An 18,076-nucleotide genomic window follows, 5' to 3' on the forward strand; every position below is an offset into this window, starting at 1 on the left:
GGTTGGCCAGGGACTAGAGAAAAAAAAAGGAAAAGAACAAAAGTCATTCATAACTGTTTATTTGGATATTTTCAAATACCTTTCAAAGAAAATGATGGTTTATCCACTATAAAATGAAATAAATAATGTTTGTATTTCTTACAGTACACAAAAAACATTAATATAGATATAAAACAAACATAGAAATGAAAATGTGATTCCAGCACAAACTGTGAAATAATCAGACAAAAAAATGGTCTTACGTGTGTGGCCGGTGGCGTTTACCACATAACCACCAAGTCCTGCCACCTGAACGACGTCTTCTCTAGAAAAAACAAAATAACCAAATATTAATTCTATGTCCATCCATGTGATATGAACACAAAATTGACACCATCAGAATATTATTGATGGTGTCCGTCAGGAAGAGATGCAGGTATAATGTCAGGAATGGGTTTGAAACTTAACAAATATGATGTCATCTTGTTGATGGACCAAAGGTGCTGCTTCATTTTCCTCTACACTGCCCTGACCTGGATGATAACCATCTTCTCCTGCTGCATTAACTTGTTTTACAGGTGTGAACTTGTTTAAGTCCCATTCTGAAAATTATTCCAGGTTTGGATAAATTTGCTTTTTAAGTGTGTTTACCCACATAGCAGACGGGTCTGGCCTGGATCTGGTGTCAAGCCGGCACTGCTGGCTGACTTCTGGCATGGTAAGTGGTATTTCATCCAGATATGGGCCAGGCCTGGCAATGATGGCACTGTCTATGTGATGGCATGCCACATCTGACCTGATTGTGGTTTGGGTTATGTGGCCCAGGCTCATAGAAAACAGATCTGGTCCAGATCTGGCATCAAGCTGGCACTTCTGACTGACTGGTGTCATGGCAGGGTGTATGTCAACCAGATGTGGACCAGGTCTGGCAATGATGGCACTATTTATGTTCCTATTTTCATATTTTAGTTAGAAGACCCAAATGCCATGTTGCAATACTATACTGCTATGGTAGCCAATGTTTCAAATGCAGGTTTGACAGGTTTGTGAGTTTACACTTTATCCAAAACCTAGTGAGGGTTTACTCATGTTTATCACTGGGTGGCTGTAGCTCAGGAGGTAGTGAAGGTCACCTACTGATCAGAAGGTTAGTGGTTTGATCCCTGGCTCCTCCAGTCTGCCTGTCAAGAGTATGAATGTAGTTAGGAAACACTCAGTTTAGAGAAAGTCTGTGAATGTGGCATATTGTATAGAGCACTTTCAGTAATCCAAGAAAATAGAAAAGTGGTATATAAGAATCAGTCCATTCACAGTCTGAACAGAGTTTTGTCATGTTACGTTTGCACTATTTTGCTCCGACACATGTTGTTATTACATGGCTTGATCAAGGTACACATTAGGCTGACATCTGGAGCCAGAGCTGAAACTGTTCTGGGCCAGCACAGGGCCAGCAGTGTGTCTGCAACTGGCCTTGTGCTGGCCCGTGTCTGGGCCACCTCTGGCAAACCAGATCTGGGCCACCAAGGCCGACATTCTTTGCGGTATTTGGGCCATGTGAAAGCACATTGTGTGGGCCATAACAATTTAGCTATGTGGGTATACTGTGGGGGAAATCAGAACAACAACCACTGTAAGTGGCTGTCATGGTTTTATATATATATATAATATTTTATCAAATTACATTTTCTTATTAAATTTTCCTTAATAAATTTGGGTAATGGACTCCATGAACTCCTTTCATGATAACGCTATGTACACCCTCAGTGGTTATATATTAAATTACATTTTAAGTACATCTCTATAATATGAATGTAATATGAAAGTAGTCTTTCTTGGCTCTTGACGGTCGCTTTTTGTCCTTCTCCCTCTCCCTCCCTTATGTTTCCTGCTTGACTTCTCATGTCTTTTGTATAATCTTGCCTATCTCTAACCCTCAGAGAGTCTCCCAGACTTGTTCTCTAAAAACCTAATGGATTTGATCAACCGGTCTCGTAATGAAATTGACACCCTCCTGAGCTTGGGAGAGTCAATTGTCCTGCGGAGACGTTTGCTGTCGGATACTCGATGGTCGGTTGCGTCGTGTGTCTGGCGACACTCTCGATGGAGGACATTGAACGACATCTACCAATTTGGAACCACGATAACAGAGTTCTGGCTGATTGGAGCTGGCTCGGACCTGGCTTATCGAAGAACAAAAAGCGGCTACAGCTGTTCAAAATCCCATAATGCTGGCCGACATGATAGACGATTTGTAGGGCTGTGAGTACTCAGACTGTGTTTATTGAACGCAATATGGATAAGATCTTGGAGAAGAAGAACAGGAATTGAGAGAATTGGTGACTACGACGTACATTAGACCAACTGGAAAAACTGGATGCAGTTGCTTGCACTGGCACCCAAACATTCACCATCTTGGCCACCCTGGCGCCAGCTGGATGCTCAAGGCAAAAGCTGTCGGGAACAAAAAATTTTTGTGACTCTCTCCCCCCTCCTTCAAGGCCACCCGCGTTGACCAAAGGTTGTTGACTTTTGCCTAACCGAGTGAAGGGACACTTTCTCTCAGCTGAACACAGAACACACACACACACACACACACATACGCATGTACACTGACACTGACCTACACTCACCCCCCACCCCCTCCAAACGCCTTCGAAGCTTATGTCTTCTATGTTGTGAGATGTGATGATTCATGTGCTGAGGTGGGTTTTGTTTTTCTGTTCTCAAACTGATCTCCCTGTCGGAGCTCAGTCTGGGGGGAGTTCTTTTTTTCTCCTAGTCTTTCCTAATGTTTTTCTATTGTTCAGTTCCGGGTCGCTGCTCGTGCGGTCGACCGGCCAGTGCTACCTAGCCTGACCTGTCTCCCCAGTGTGGAGGAAGAAACAAAGGGCTTAAATACACACAAGGTAATCAGGGAGATGGAACACATGAGGTAACACAGGTGAACTAAAAAACAAAAAACAAGGGAAGCAAAACTGAACACAACACACACTGGACAAGAGACTATCAAAATAAGACAGGAAACAGAGACAGAGGCCCAAACTCCAGACATACAAAAGTAAACAAATAGAGCAATGGAGACCGACACAGGCAGACAGAAAGGGAAACAAACACTGAGACAAGACAGAGACAGACCGGACATAAAACTGAACCGCCCCAAACAAGGCACCAAAACAACAACAGGGCGCAAGAAATATAGATAACTAAACTAGGAAACACTGAGGGGAAAATACTAAACACCAGAATATCTATGCTAATGTCTGTGCTGCCTGTTACAAACAGAGTACAGAGTTATTCTTTAGAGGGAATGAATGACAGTAATAATCATTTCATTTAAACTGGTATTAGTATTAGTGTTTGTACAATAATATGAACGAGCTTGGTTAGCTGATTAAGACCAGAAAGAACACAGTGAGAGTAGTTTGATGTAGCCTGCAGTGCAATGTTAGCGTGTCTCTGACCACAGTGTGACTGTACCTGGCTTCATGATTATTTCAGGTGCACAGAGATGTTAAAGTGCACAGTATAAAGAAAGGTGGAGGGGTTGTACTTCCCAAACATGAAACTGAGCTGCTAAAAAGTGTCCATTTTACTTCCTGAGGGAATTTTTCATTGCTGTTGTTTATGTTTAAACTCCCCTTTTAGTGTAATGTAAGATTTTACTGTGTTAATTGAGCTGCAGTATTTTTGTTTATTTGTCTGTTTTTAGTTGCAGTAATTTCCAAAATACTGCATTATTTTGGAAATTACTTACTTCATATCTTTAATCTATTTTATTTATAACATTTTTTGATGGTAAAGTCATGATTTTATCATAAAGTCTTAGATATCTCTTTATATGTTGCAGATATTGCAAGTGGTCAGGTATTATGGGAATTATTCATATGATACTGCCACTTCTGCTTTGAGAGGTGTACTATAGACAGTGCACATTATTATTTTAAGGTTCTTCCTATTTTCATTTTTTCTTTATGTTTGTCTCATATTCTGCGCCCCTGTTTTTCCCTTCATTGTTTTTATGAATGAAAATACTGTGAGTATAACATGGCTTTTTGACAAAAACTTAAAGAAAATGCGTAATGTAATGTTAATTAAATAATTTAATATATTATGTAAATTAACATCATAACATACTCGGAACAGTCGGAGATCGACAGACGGATTGGTGCTGCGGCTGCAGTGATGCGGACGCTGCACCGGTCCGTCGTGGTGAAGAGGGAGCTGAGTGTAAAAGCGAAGCTCTCAATTTACCGGTCGATCTACGTCCCTACCCTCACCTATGGCCACGAGCTGTGGGTAGTGACCGAAAGAACGAGATCGCGGATACAAGCGGCAGAAATGAGCTTCCTCCGAAGGGTGTCTGGCCTCTCCCTTAGAGATAGGGTGAGAAGTTCGGCCATCCGGGAGGGGCTCAGAGTAGAGCCGCTGCTCCTCTACATCGAAAGGAGCCAGTTGAGGTGGTTCGGGCATCTGACAAGGATGCCTCCTGGGCGCCTCCTGGGTGAGGTGTTCCGGGCATGTCCCACCGGGAGGAGGCCCCGGGGCAGACCCAGGACACGCTGGAGAGATTATATCTCTCGGCTGGCCTGGGAACGCCTTGGTGTTCCCCTGGATAAGCTGGAGGAGGTGGCTGGGGAGAGGGAGGTCTGGGCTTCTCTGCTTAGGCTGCTGCCCCCGCGACCCGGCCTCGGATAAAGCGGATGAAGATGGATGGATGGATGGATGGAACATCATAACATACAAACATCCAAAAACATGGTCAGGGTTGAATAAGCAAGTGACTAATATTCAACACTGTTAATAAATAACAATGTGATTTACACTGAGCACACCTGAGCTTATTTGCATTGAAAGACAGTGAAAGAAATCAAATTTTACTATGGAACTGATGGAACTGTTAGCTGTTAATTCCCAAACTGTCAATTGATGATTAGCATATGACTAACTTAATCTCTCTTAGTAAATTAACTATCTCCTCATACCGTTGGCTTATCAAACAGAGCTAAGAAGACACAGAGTGTTAACTCACTCCATAAACATCCATTTGATTACATTTACTTATTGTAATAGTGGACATGTTGTCGTAGCTCAGTCCTTTTATCTCCGGAATTTTAAACATAAATATTTTTTATTTATTTCAGGCACAAAATGTTTAAAATGTAATTTTCCTGTTTTGGAGGGGATTTTTTACTTTATCAATATCTGATGCCTGACATTGTCTTTAAAATACTCTGTAAGGCATTTTAAGAATTTTCTGTTCTTATTTTAACTTTCAGGATTTTATTTGGGACAACAGATAATACTGACTGATTTTTTTGAGAAGCTTGAAGCCTGACTCGAACAATTAGAACTTGGAAGGACGGATGGATGGAGTAAGGAATGGAGACAAGGATGAAAGGAAAAGAGAAGAAAAGTGTAAACTGGGAGGAGGGGAGTAGATACAAAAGACTGGGAAGAGTCTGTCAGAAAGTAGATGAACAAGAGACATATGAGATTAAGAAGTAACAGATCATCTGCAGAGAAATGGCTTATTTGAAGAGTTTCAGTCAGGTTTCAGAGCTCATCACAGCACAGAAACAGCTTTAGTGAAGGTTACAAATGATCTTCTTATGGCCTCTGACAGTGGACTCATCTCTGTGCTTGTCCTGCTAGACCTTAGTGCTGCGTTTGATACTGTTGACCATAATATCCTATTAGAGCGATTAGAGCACGCTGTAGGTATTACAGGTACTGCATAGAAATATGGTATCTAACCAGATTCTTACTCTGGATGGCATTACCTTGGCCTCCAGTAACACTGTGAGGAACCTTGGCGTCATCTTTGACCAGAATATGTCCTTCAATGCACATATTAAACAAATATGTAAGACTGCTTTCTTCTATTTGTGCAACATCTCTAAAATTAGAAATATCCTGTCTCAGAGTGACGCTGAAAAACTAGTTCATGCATTTATTACTTCCAGGCCGGACTACTGTAATTCATTATTATCAGGATGTCCTAAAACTCACTGAAAAGCCTCCAGTTAATCCAAAATGCTGCAGCAAGAGTACCGACAGGGACTAGAAAGAGAGAGCATATTTCTCCTGTTTTGGCTTCCCTTCATTGGCTTCCTGTTAAATCCAGAATTGAATTCAAAATCCTGCTCCTCACATACAAGGTCTTAAATAATCAGGCCCCATTTTATCTTAATGACCTTGTAGTACCACATCACCCTATTAGAGCACTTCACTCTCGCACTGCAGGCTTATTTGCTGTTTCTAGAGTATTTAAAAGTACAATGGGAGGGAGAGCCTTCAGTTTTCAGGCCCCTCTTCTGTGGAACCAGCTTCCAGTTTGGATTCGGGAGACAGACACTATCTCTACTTTCAAGATTAGGCTTAAAACTTTCCTTTTTGCTAAAGCATATAGTTAGGGCTGGACCAGGTGACCCTGAATCCTCCCTTAGTTATGCTGCAATAGACGTAGGCTGCCGGGGATTCCCATGATGCATTGAGTTTTTCCTTTCCAGTCACCTTTCTCACTCACTATGTGTTAACAGACCTCTCTGCACTGAATCATATCTGTTATTAATCTCTGTCTCTCTTCCACAGCATGTCTTTATCCTGTTTTCCTCCTCTCACCCAAACCGGTCGCAGCAGATGGCCCCGCCCCTCCCTGAGCCTGGTTCTGCTGGAGGTTTCTTCCTGTTAAAAGGGAGTTTTTCCTTCCCACTGTCGCCAAAGTTCTTGCTCATAGGGGGTCATATGATTGTTGGGTTTTTCTCTGTATGTATTATTGTAGGTCTACCTTACAATATAAAGCTCCTTGAGGCGACTGTCGTTGTGATTAATAAAACTGAAATGAATTGAATTAAATAGTATAGATCACCGGGTTCAGCATGTGATCTGTATCAGTCTGCCCTGGGCCTTTTGCAGTGTGTCTTCCTTGTCTTTTCTGACTTTCCTGTCCACTCTGAACTATTCTATTATTATATCTATATCTATATCTATATATGTATAGATATAGATATAGATATGAATAGTTTCGGCTGTATAGTGTATATATTTCTCTTTTAATGTTGTATTTTAGTTCATTTTGTTTACAGCGAACTTCAGAACATGTGCTGTTTGACTTGCAGATTGAAGAAGGTGATATCAGGGGAGAAAGAATACCAAGAACTAAAATACAGACACATTACGCAGAAGTAAGAAGAAGTTTTTAGAAAGAGGAAATATTCTGTAGTTATTCAGAGGTCATTTACATAAAAATGGACAGATGTCTAGTTCGCAACTAAAAGAATGTCAGAACAGAGTAAAAAGGAGCTGATGTCTGAAGATATCTAGAGGAGAATAAATACAAAAGGAAAAATGCTCTGGAGTTTGTTAAAATGACGGTGGGCTGTAGGAATGTGTTCCCAATCTTATCTTATCCTAATCTTTTTTTTAAAAACAATGATTTATTGATTTTTTGGAACAACACAAACAGCAACAACTCAGCACAGCCAAATACAGATAAAAAAAAAGGAAGAAAAAAACAAATACAGGTACATGAGTTACAGATGTACATGTCTGGGTCAAAATATGTACAGTGTTTTACATTAAATGTCAAGGGAAAGAAAAAAGAAAAAAAGGGAATACAGACATTAACTATTGTGTTTAAAAACAAAATGTGATCCCCCTTTATGTAATAGCACAGCAAGGTCACGAGGTAGGTGATCAAGCAAAGGCCGCCATATCCTACAGAATGCATCACATTGCCCTTTATGATGGCACTAAGGCACTCCATTGGCAACACCTTGAACGTTTCTCTGTACCATTGTGTAACAGTGGGGGGCTGTCACTGAATCCATTGAAACAGTACGCATAGCCTTGCTAAATGTAAAAGTTTACCTAACAAAAGCGTTTGTACAGAAGACAGAGAAAGCCCTTCTATCGATAGACCCAGAATGAATAGCACAGGGTTCAGTGGGATCGTCTGGTGAAAGATTGAGAGACGCTCTATAGCAATATTTTTCCAAAATCTAGCAATTAATGGACATTGCCATATGCAATGGTAGTAAGCCCCCACATCCATATTGCACTTTACACAAAGAGGAGAAATCTGAGGATGAATTTTATTTAAAAACTCTGGGGTACACTGCAGTCTATGTAAGATTCTGTAATGGCTTTCCTGGAGTCTGTTACAGGAAAACAATTTCTTGGCAGATCTAAAAGTTTTGGACCATGCTTCTACACTAAGCTGAACTTCGAGGTCGGCTTCCCACCGAACCCTGGTCTTATCAATGGTTACAAAATTCAAAGACAATAATTTCCCATAACAAAGAGAGATAAATTTCTTTTTTTTTTTATATGGGATATATTATTCTGGGTAAAACATTCATTTTGATTAAACTTATTCTACCCATTCAAGATAGGGGGAGTTCAAACCACCTATTGAGGTCATTCCTGATTGAGGCCACAACTGGTTTAAAGTTCAACTTGTACAACTCTGTTGTGTCTGCGGACACCCTAATACCTAAATATGTAAAACCTGTGGTCGACCACCTGAAAGGAAAATTAGGAGGAGTGTCCCACCTCCCTCCATCACCCAGTGGCAAAGCTTCAGATTTATCATAATTTATTTTATACCCTGAAAAAAGGCCAAATTAATGATATGTGTCAGTGCAGGAATAGATGTTTCTGGCTTAGTGACAAAAAGCAACACGTCATCCAAGTAAAGGGAAATTCTGTATTCAGTATTCAACAAGGTTACCCCACAGATCTCAGGGTCAGTTCTTACAGCCTCTGCCAGTGGCTCCAATGCAAGTGCAAACAGTAGGGGAGAAAGGGGGCATCCCTGACGTGTTCCTCTACCCAGTGGAAAAACATCTGAGATCAAGCCGTTAACCAATACCCTTGCAGCTGGTGCACCATACAACAGTTTGACCCACTTGACAAATTCAGATCCCAAACCATATCTGTCCAAAACATCAAATAGATACTCCACCCGATCAAACGCTTTCTCGGCATCCAATGAAATTGCAAGAGCCCTATAATTGGTGTTTTGAGAGAACTGCACAACATTTATGAGTCGGCGTACATTGGAGCGGGAGTATCTATTCTTGACAAAACCCGTTTGGTCAGGCTTTATCTGAACTGGCAGAACCTCCTCTAATCATCTAGATAAAATTTTGGACAGAATCTTGCAATCTGCACCGAGTAAACTTCTAGGTCTACAAGATGTACACAGATTTGCAGGTTTATCCTTCTTTAAGATCAGGGAAGGATTTAAGCTGGGTGGAAGTGTGCCCCTCTCAAGAGATTCTACGTACATATTTAATAAAGGACCCACCATGTGTTTAGCCATTTTTTTGTAAAACTCTGGCCCAAACCCATCAGGGCCTGGAGCTTTTCCACTCTGTAAGGATATGATTGCATCTAAGATTTCCTGCCCCCTAATGGGACTGCAAAGATTTAATCGACTTTCCTCTGATGTACCTGAAGTCATTTTGAAGTTGGAAAATTTCTTTCACAAAATTAAAAATCAGTCTGTAGTTTTCTAGAGTAAATCACAATAACCTCTGTTTTATTTCAGTGAAGATGATTTACAGAGAATGTGCTGTTTAGACTCTTCGTCCTGACTTGCAGATCGAATAAACAGATTTTAGATGAAGAAAAAGGAGAACAAAGAACAAAGAGTCACTCTCACAGAAGAAGTTGGCATTGAGCAAATGTTTGTTCACATTGCAGACAGGTTTGCTTAGTCATCACCCAAATGTACTAAAATATTTCCACATGCCACAAATAATAAGAAATGCAATAAAGGTTGTCAATACTTCCACTGCCATGTTATAACTAAACCAGAGTGGACACTAGTATAGATCACCAGGTTCAGCATGTGATCCGTGTGCTGTAAAGCTATTGCAGAAGCTTGGCATTGTGTGTCTCCTTCCTGCTCTCTGTCCTGGCTGTCTTTCCACTCTCAACTGTCCTATGACAAAAAAAAGCCCAAATATATATGTATACATATATATATAAAATTAAGCCAAAGAAAGAAGGTAAAAGCTAATTGTGTCCAGTACAGATTATAGGGCTACCAAAACCAACAAATTTAAATACCACTAACAACCCCAAAACATAATCCCCCCTCCACCAAACTTTACACTTGGGACAACGCAGTCAGACAAGTACTGTTCCCCTGGCAACTGCAGAACCCAGACTCATCCATCAGATTATCAGATGGCGAAGCGTGATTCACTGCTCCAGACAATACATCTGCACTGCTCTAGAGTCCAGTGGCAGCTTGCTTTACACCCCTGCTGTCATGGCCAGAGGCCAGTGTGGGAAACAGACTCTAAGGCAGACAGCACTCAGAGACGCAGGGACCGAGGGTGACAAAGCTTTATTTACAGTGGGTGCAATAGATGCAAACAGCGAACAAAGGTGAGAGGTGCTTAAAGTGCATACCAGAACCTAGAATAGCTCAAAGTAATCAAGGAATAACTCAAAACACTCCTGTGGAACTGAGGGCTAGCAGCAAACTAATATAATCTTAAAGCACACTAGAAACTCTACTCTGGAACATTGACTCAGAACCTGATTGGCCCTAACATTCACTTTGAAGCACACTATAATTCATAACTCTTTACTTTGAAACACACATGGCCGACTCTGCATTTCTATGAAAGAAGAAGCTATTAAGAGTACTACAGGGTGGGCCATTTATATGGATACACCATAATAAAATGGAAATGGTTGGGGATATTAACCCTCTGGGGTCCAGGGTATAATTGGCCATTTTTGACTACTTTTGATTTTACCTCTATACAGGGAGTGCAGAATTATTAGGCAAGTTGTATTTGAGGAATAATTTTATCATTGAACAACAACCATGTTCTCAATGAACCCAAAAAACACATTAATATCAAAGCTGAATGTTTTTGGAAGTAGTTTTTAGTTTGTTTTTAGTTTTAGCTATTTTAGGGGGATATCTGTGTGTGCAGGTGACTATTACTGTGCATAATTATTAGGCAACTTAACAAAAAACAAATATATACCCATTTCAATTATTTATTTTTACCAGTGAAACCAATATAACATCTCCACATTCACAAATATACATTTCTGACATTCAAAAACAAAACAAAAACAAATCAGCGACCAATATAGCCACCTTTCTTTGCAAGGACACTCAAAAGCCTGCCATCCATGGATTCTGTCAGTGTTTTGATCTGTTCACCATCAACATTGCGTGCAGCAGCAACCACAGCCTCCCAGACACTGTTCAGAGAGGTGTACTGTTTTCCCTCCTTGTAAATCTCACATTTGATGATGGACCACAGGTTCTCAATGGGGTTCAGATCAGGTGAACAAGGAGGCCATGTCATTAGTTTTTCTTCTTTTATACCCTTTCTTGCCAGCCACGCTGTGGAGTACTTGGACGCGTGTGATGGAGCATTGTCCTGCATGAAAATCATGTTTTTCTTGAAGGATGCAGACTTCTTCCTGTACCACTGCTTGAAGAAGGTGTCTTCCAGAAACTGGCAGTAGGACTGGGAGTTGAGCTTGACTCCATCCTCAACCCGAAAAGGCCCCACAAGCTCATCTTTGACGATACCAGCCCAAACCAGTACTCCACCTCCACCTTGCTGGCGTCCGAGTCGGACTGGAGCTCTCTGCCCTTTACCAATCCAGCCACGGGCCCATCCATCTGGCCCATCAAGACTCACTCTCATTTCATCAGTCCATAAAACCTTAGAAAAATCAGTCTTGAGATATTTCTTGGCCCAGTCTTGACGTTTCAGCTTGTGTGTCTTGTTCAGTGGTGGTGGTCTTTCAGCCTTTCTTACCTTGGCCATGTCTCTGAGTATTGCACACCTTGTGCTTTTGGGCACTCCAGTGATGTTGCAGCTCTGAAATATGGCCAAACTGGTGGCAAGTGGCATCTTGGCAGCTGCACGCTTGACTTTTCTCAGTTCATGGGCAGTTATTTTGCGCCTTGGTTTTTCCACACGCTTCTTGCGACCCTGTTGACTATTTTGAATGAAACGCTTGATTGTTCAATGATCACGCTTCAGAAGCTTTGCAATTTTAAGACTGCTGCATCCCTCTGCAAGATATCTCACTATTTTTGACTTTTCTGAGCCTGTCAAGTCCTTCTTTTGACCCATTTTGCCAAAGGAAAGGAAGTTGCCTCATAATTATGCACACCTGATATAGTGTGTTGATGTCATTAGACCACACCCCTTCTCATTACAGAGATGCACATCACCTAATATGCTTAATTGGTAGTAGGCTTTCGAGCCTATACAGCTTGGAGTAAGACAACATGCATGAAGAGGATGATGTGGACAAAATACTCATTTGCCTAATAATTCTGCACTCCCTGTATTTCACCTTTAAAATATGTTTTTCTTGCCTTGTTTGGTATCATTATTTTCAGCACAACCTCAAATATCTGAAATTTGAGTTATTTTTTCATTTTGGGATACTATATTAGCACAGTTGATCTAAATTCAGACAAAAAATTCAAAATCCGAGTAGAAAAAAGTTATATTTTTTACTGTAAAACCCACAAACATGTTTAACGAATCATTTTCATAACTTGAAATGCAAATAGAAATTGTACATTTCTAAAAATTATGCACAAGTTTTGCAAACAACAAAGTTATATGGTACTATTTACCTAAAAATGCAGCCAAGGCCTCAGGCATTTTTTATATAACCATTTAAAACTATTTACAGAACAATCAGGAGTGCTGCATCAAATAAGAAGGCACACAAATTATTTGTGCCAGTCCAAAAAATGTAGTTTGTGTTCAGTATAAGACAGAGGAGAACACCACAGGCCTAAACCCTGCAGGTCTGACTGCAGGCGGTGCATCAGTCCAGTTTTCCATGTGGGAACAGCGTTTACACTGGAATCCACCTTTGACGGCTTTTTTTGGAGAAAATATGAAATTCAGCAGTCTAACTGACACACAATGCAAAACAATAACTACACAACAAACTAACTATAGCCTCCAAACACGCTAAACATCACTAATGTCTCACATATGAAAACTCGCTGTCTCTCTTTCTTTCGCTCGCCCGCTTTCCGTTGCGGGTGTCACTCCTAAAAACTTCCCCTTCTCCCTAAAAATCCAAATGTCACATGCTGTCATATCATTTTTTTTGATTGGCTAACATGGTAAACTCTAACACCAATAGGGAAGGGGTGTTTTTTTTCCTCTTTTTTCACTCGCAAGCAGAGAGTGTTTGCTAGCGCCGTCTGTAGAAAACGCCGTTTTTACCGTTCTTCCCGCTGTAAACACCACTGTTTTGTTCAGAAAAAAAACATCGCGTGTATTTTTTAATCATAACTCTGGTTTTACGTGGCCCATCGACACAATTCAAAAACTGGTATATAGTTTTAAGTTCGCACTTTCGACCCAAGTTGAAATGGAGACTCTGACTCGCTGCATCTTGTAGCTGTGTCGTCTTAAATTGGTCATGTGATTTTGACGCGCCGGCGCGTCCGGCGACCCCAGAGGGTTAAAGTCCTGTTTGTGGCACATTAGTATATGTGAGGGGGCAAACTCCTCAAGATGGGTGCTGACCATGGTGGCCATTTCGAAGTCGGCCATCTTGGATACAACTTTTGTTTTTTCAATCCGGTTGTTCAGTGATGACATGACGAATCCTACTTCCGGGCCTAAAGTAGTCTGCATTTAATATGGCTTTTGTGTTGTTAACATGTTTAATGTTTTGTATTTTCTTCTATTTAATCTCAAAAAGCTCCTAAAACAGTCAGTGATCACTGTTGACCTCCCTCTGTTAAGTGTAGGCTGTGTGCAGACAGGAAAAGGACCCAAAGTGCAGACTCCGGAGACAAAAAGGTGAACTCAAAACAGCTTTAATGCTGAACTCAAAAAGGGTAACAAAACATACCTGGGAAAATCAAAATAAACTTAAACCAGAGAACTGACAGAACACACAGCTAGGTAAACGGTAGATCACGACAGAGAGCACAGGAAAACACAGGGCTTAAATACACAGAGGGAGCAATCAGGGAATGGGCAACAGGAGGGAAACACAGCTGGGGCAAATCAGGACTAACGAGACAAGGAGAGCAAAACCAGATACACTAACATGAGACATGGACTTTCAAAGTAAAACAGGAAACATAACACAGACTCACAGGCAGGCATTATAACAAAGGGAACAAAGACGTGGGACCAGGGCAGACACAGACACTGACTGGACGTGGGGATACAGCAAACAGGGGAGACAGCAACTCAGAATCACAGACAGAAAACCAGAACACTAAAACTCTAACAGAACCCACCCAGAGAACCTAAACTAAGAATAATCCAAAAACCCAAAAAGCAAAACAAGAATATAATGAAATAACAAACTCAAAGAACCAAAAGATAACCCACTGGGTCGATGACCCAGGGATCCTAACACCCTCGGCTTTTATTACCGCTAATCATTTATTTAAGCTCAGTTTTTAAAACCTTACGATGTAACTACAGCACAGTCCATGCAGCAGTATATGAATGACTAACCTCGTATTGTGGATGGATTATCACACTTGTTCTCCTGGCTGAAGTTTAGTCCTTTTACAGCATCCTGCCATGCGATTACATTTGTTCCTGACCACCGAGAACACTCACGTTAACTTTTATCGAGTGGAAAAAATAGTTAGCTTGTTTATATTATGCTAACATAGCTGTGTCGCTAGCGGTCACGTAACACATCATTATATACCAGCTAGCCAAACTTCAATAACCCTACAAACGTCACTGCTGTTTAGTTTTCTGTCTTCATTTATGTTGGAAGTGATAGCAGAGCTGTACGTTTGAATTTGTTTCCAAAACCCCGCAGTCAGGACATGCTATATTGTATTTAGATAGAAGCTAGCGAGCTAACTTCCTACTAACTTCTAACGCTGTTAAATGTCATAAATTCCATTTTCATGGATGCCTGGATGTTAAACTCAATTGTTACACCTGGTAGAGCAGAACACTGATGATTTTATTAAAGATGAAAGACTTTAGACAGTTTTTCAACTCTCAGTAATGCCACAGTGATCGTTTGATATATGGACCTGCAGCGGAGTTTAGGCCCAGACACGGCCAGTGACGTCAGACTGAACAACCGGATAGGAAGAGGGCCATGTGACACATCAAACTTATTGGTAATGTCACAAGAAAAACAATGGTGTGCTTGGTTTCAATGTAACTTTATTCTGTCATGAGTTATTTACACGTTTCTCTTTGTTCACAGCCATTGACATGTCGAAGAGGTTAACACCTGAGGAGCGGATCGAAATTGTGTTGATATCTGGTGAACACAGTAACCGGGTCATTGCAGCAGATTTCAATGCAAGACACCCTACGAGACCACCCATCCCCCATGCTACAGTTAGCAAACTGCTTGCTAAGTTTCGTGAAACTGGTTCAGTGTTGGATTTGCCAAAATGTGGACGCAAGAAAACTGTCACTAATGCAGAAACATCAGTGGCTGTCCTAGCTTCATTCAGCAAGAACCCACAGCGTAGCACTCGCCGCATGTCACTGGAGAGTGGCATTAGTCGAACATCCCTTCGGCGGATATTAGCTACTCACAAACGGCACCCTTACAAACTCCGGCTACTGCAGCATCTCAACAAGGATGACCCAGATTTGCGCACAGAATTTGCAGAATGGGCGAAACAAAAATTGGAACAGGACCCTCAGTTCACGCAGAAGATTTTGTTCAGTGATGAGGCAAACTTTTATGTGAATGGTGAAATTAACAAACAAAACCACCGCTATTGGTCTGACACTAACCCACATTGGATGGATCCCTCCAAGACTGTTGAAACAACAAAAGTGATGGTTTGGTGTGGTATATGGGGTACAACAATAGTGGGTCCATTCTTCATCAATGGAAACCTCAAGGCCACTGGATATTTGAAATTGCTACATGATGATGTGTTTCCCTCTTTATGCACTGAAGCTGGCACGTTCCCTGAGTTTTTCCAGCAAGATGGTGCACCACCACATTATGGGTGCCAGGTCCGAGCATTCCTAGATTAACAATTTCCTGGAAAGTGGATTGGTCATCGTGGGCCAGTTGAATGGCCCCCAAGGTCGCCCGATCTGACCCCCTTAGACTTTTATCTTTGGGGTCATCTGAAGGCAATTGTCTATGGTGTGAAGATACGAGATGTGCAGCACCTGAAACTACGGATACTGGATGCCTGTGCTGGCATTTCTCCTGCGGTGTTGCTATCAGTGTGTGAAGAGCGGGAGAAGAGGGTTCCATTGACAATCCAACACAATGGTCAGCACATTGAACACATTTTATAAGTGGCCAGAAACTTGTAAATAACTCATGAAAAAATAAAGTTACGTTGAAACCAAGCACACCATTGTTTTTCTTGTGACATTACCAATAAGTTTGATGTGTCACATGGCCCTCTTCCTATTGAAAAAACAAAAGTTGTATCCAAGATGGCCGACTTTTAAATGGCCACCATGGTCACCACCCATTTTGAGGAGTTTGCCCCCTCACATATACTAATGTGCCACAAACAGGACTTTAATATCACCAACCATTCCCATTTTATTACGGTGTATCCGCCCACCCTGTAGAAGTGTCCGTGAGGGAGCCTTGGGGATGGAGAACCCGACACTGGGTAATTAGCCAGTGCAGGAACTCCCGGGGAGGGGGACAAAGGGTGTAATCACTGCAAGTGGGGAGAACAGGTGTTAGCTGCAGAATTCGAAGAGCTGGTCCAAAGCATTCATAGTAACAGTAAACAGAGGGGAGGTGGTCCGGGTGAGAGGAGACGGTAATCCGAAGATGAACTGAACACTGGGCAGGGAGGCAGGCAGGTGAGTACGGAGAAACTGTGAGCAGACCAGCACTGAAATCCAAACAAATTGTCGCAGCGGCTTGGCTGCCATAGGTCAGAAAATACATGAAACAACTATGAAGAGATGTAACTGTGGTAGCCCTGACTGACAAAGGTTTGCAGATGATCTGGCGAGGTGTGATTGTGAGCGCTGGTCTTAAGAAGCCGGCAATTCCAATTACGCTCAGGTGCAGCCTGTCAGCATGATGTGGCGGCTTCGCCACACACTATGTGCTTCAGCATCCGCTGACCGCGTTTACGCACTGTTTTTGACCTACTCTGAAAGCCACGTGAAGTTTGGAGGTCTGTAGTGATTGACTCTGCAGAAAGTTGTTGACCTTTGCACACTATTGCACACCAACAGCATCTTTTGACCCTACTCTTTGATTTCATGTGGTCTATCATTTCGTGGCTGACTTGCTTTTATTCCCAGTCACTCCACTTTGTTATAATATCACTAACAGTTGACTGTGGAATATTTAGTAATGAGTAAATTTAATGACTGGACTTTTTGCACACCTGGCTTCCTATCACAGTACCACACTGGGTTTCACTGAGCTTCTGAGAGTGACCCAACATCACAGATGTTAGTAGAAGCAGCCTGAATGCTTATTAGGTGTTTGGAAGTGATTGGAACTCCTGAATTCAATTATTTGGATGGGTGGGTGAATAGTTTTGGCAGTATAGTGTATAAACATACATGGTGATTTGGATTTCTCTTTTAATGTTGTATTTTAGTTCCTTTTGTTTACAGCGAGCTTGAGAACATGTGCTGTTTGACTTGCAGATTGAAGAAGGTGATATCAGGGGAGAAAGAATACCAAGAATTAAAACACAGACACATTACACAGAAGTAAGAAGAAGTTTTTAGAAAGAGGAAATATTCTGTAGTTATTCAGAGGTCATTTACATAAAAATGGACAGATGTCTAGTTTACCACTAAAAGACTGTCAGAACAGAGTAAACAGGAGCTGATGTCTGAAGATATCGAGAGGAGAATAAATACATCAGGAAATTTGTTAAAGGAGTTTGTTAAAACGAAGGTGGGCTGTAGGAACGTGTTCCCAATCTTTTGCTACTCTTCAGCCTCGTGTTTTCACTAACACCAAATAGCAACAATCAGAGGCTGACTTAGGCTTTCATGAAATCAAACTATGAGAACTTTGAGAGGACGATGGTTCACCAATGTGAGGCGGCAACGTTTTTCAGAGACTGTTGCATTTGACGTCCAGCTGTGTGTCAACATAAAACGAA

The sequence above is a fragment of the Oreochromis niloticus genome, linkage group LG6 (assembly GCF_001858045.2).
Source record: "Oreochromis niloticus isolate F11D_XX linkage group LG6, O_niloticus_UMD_NMBU, whole genome shotgun sequence".
Taxonomy (NCBI): Eukaryota; Metazoa; Chordata; class Actinopteri; order Cichliformes; family Cichlidae; genus Oreochromis; species Oreochromis niloticus.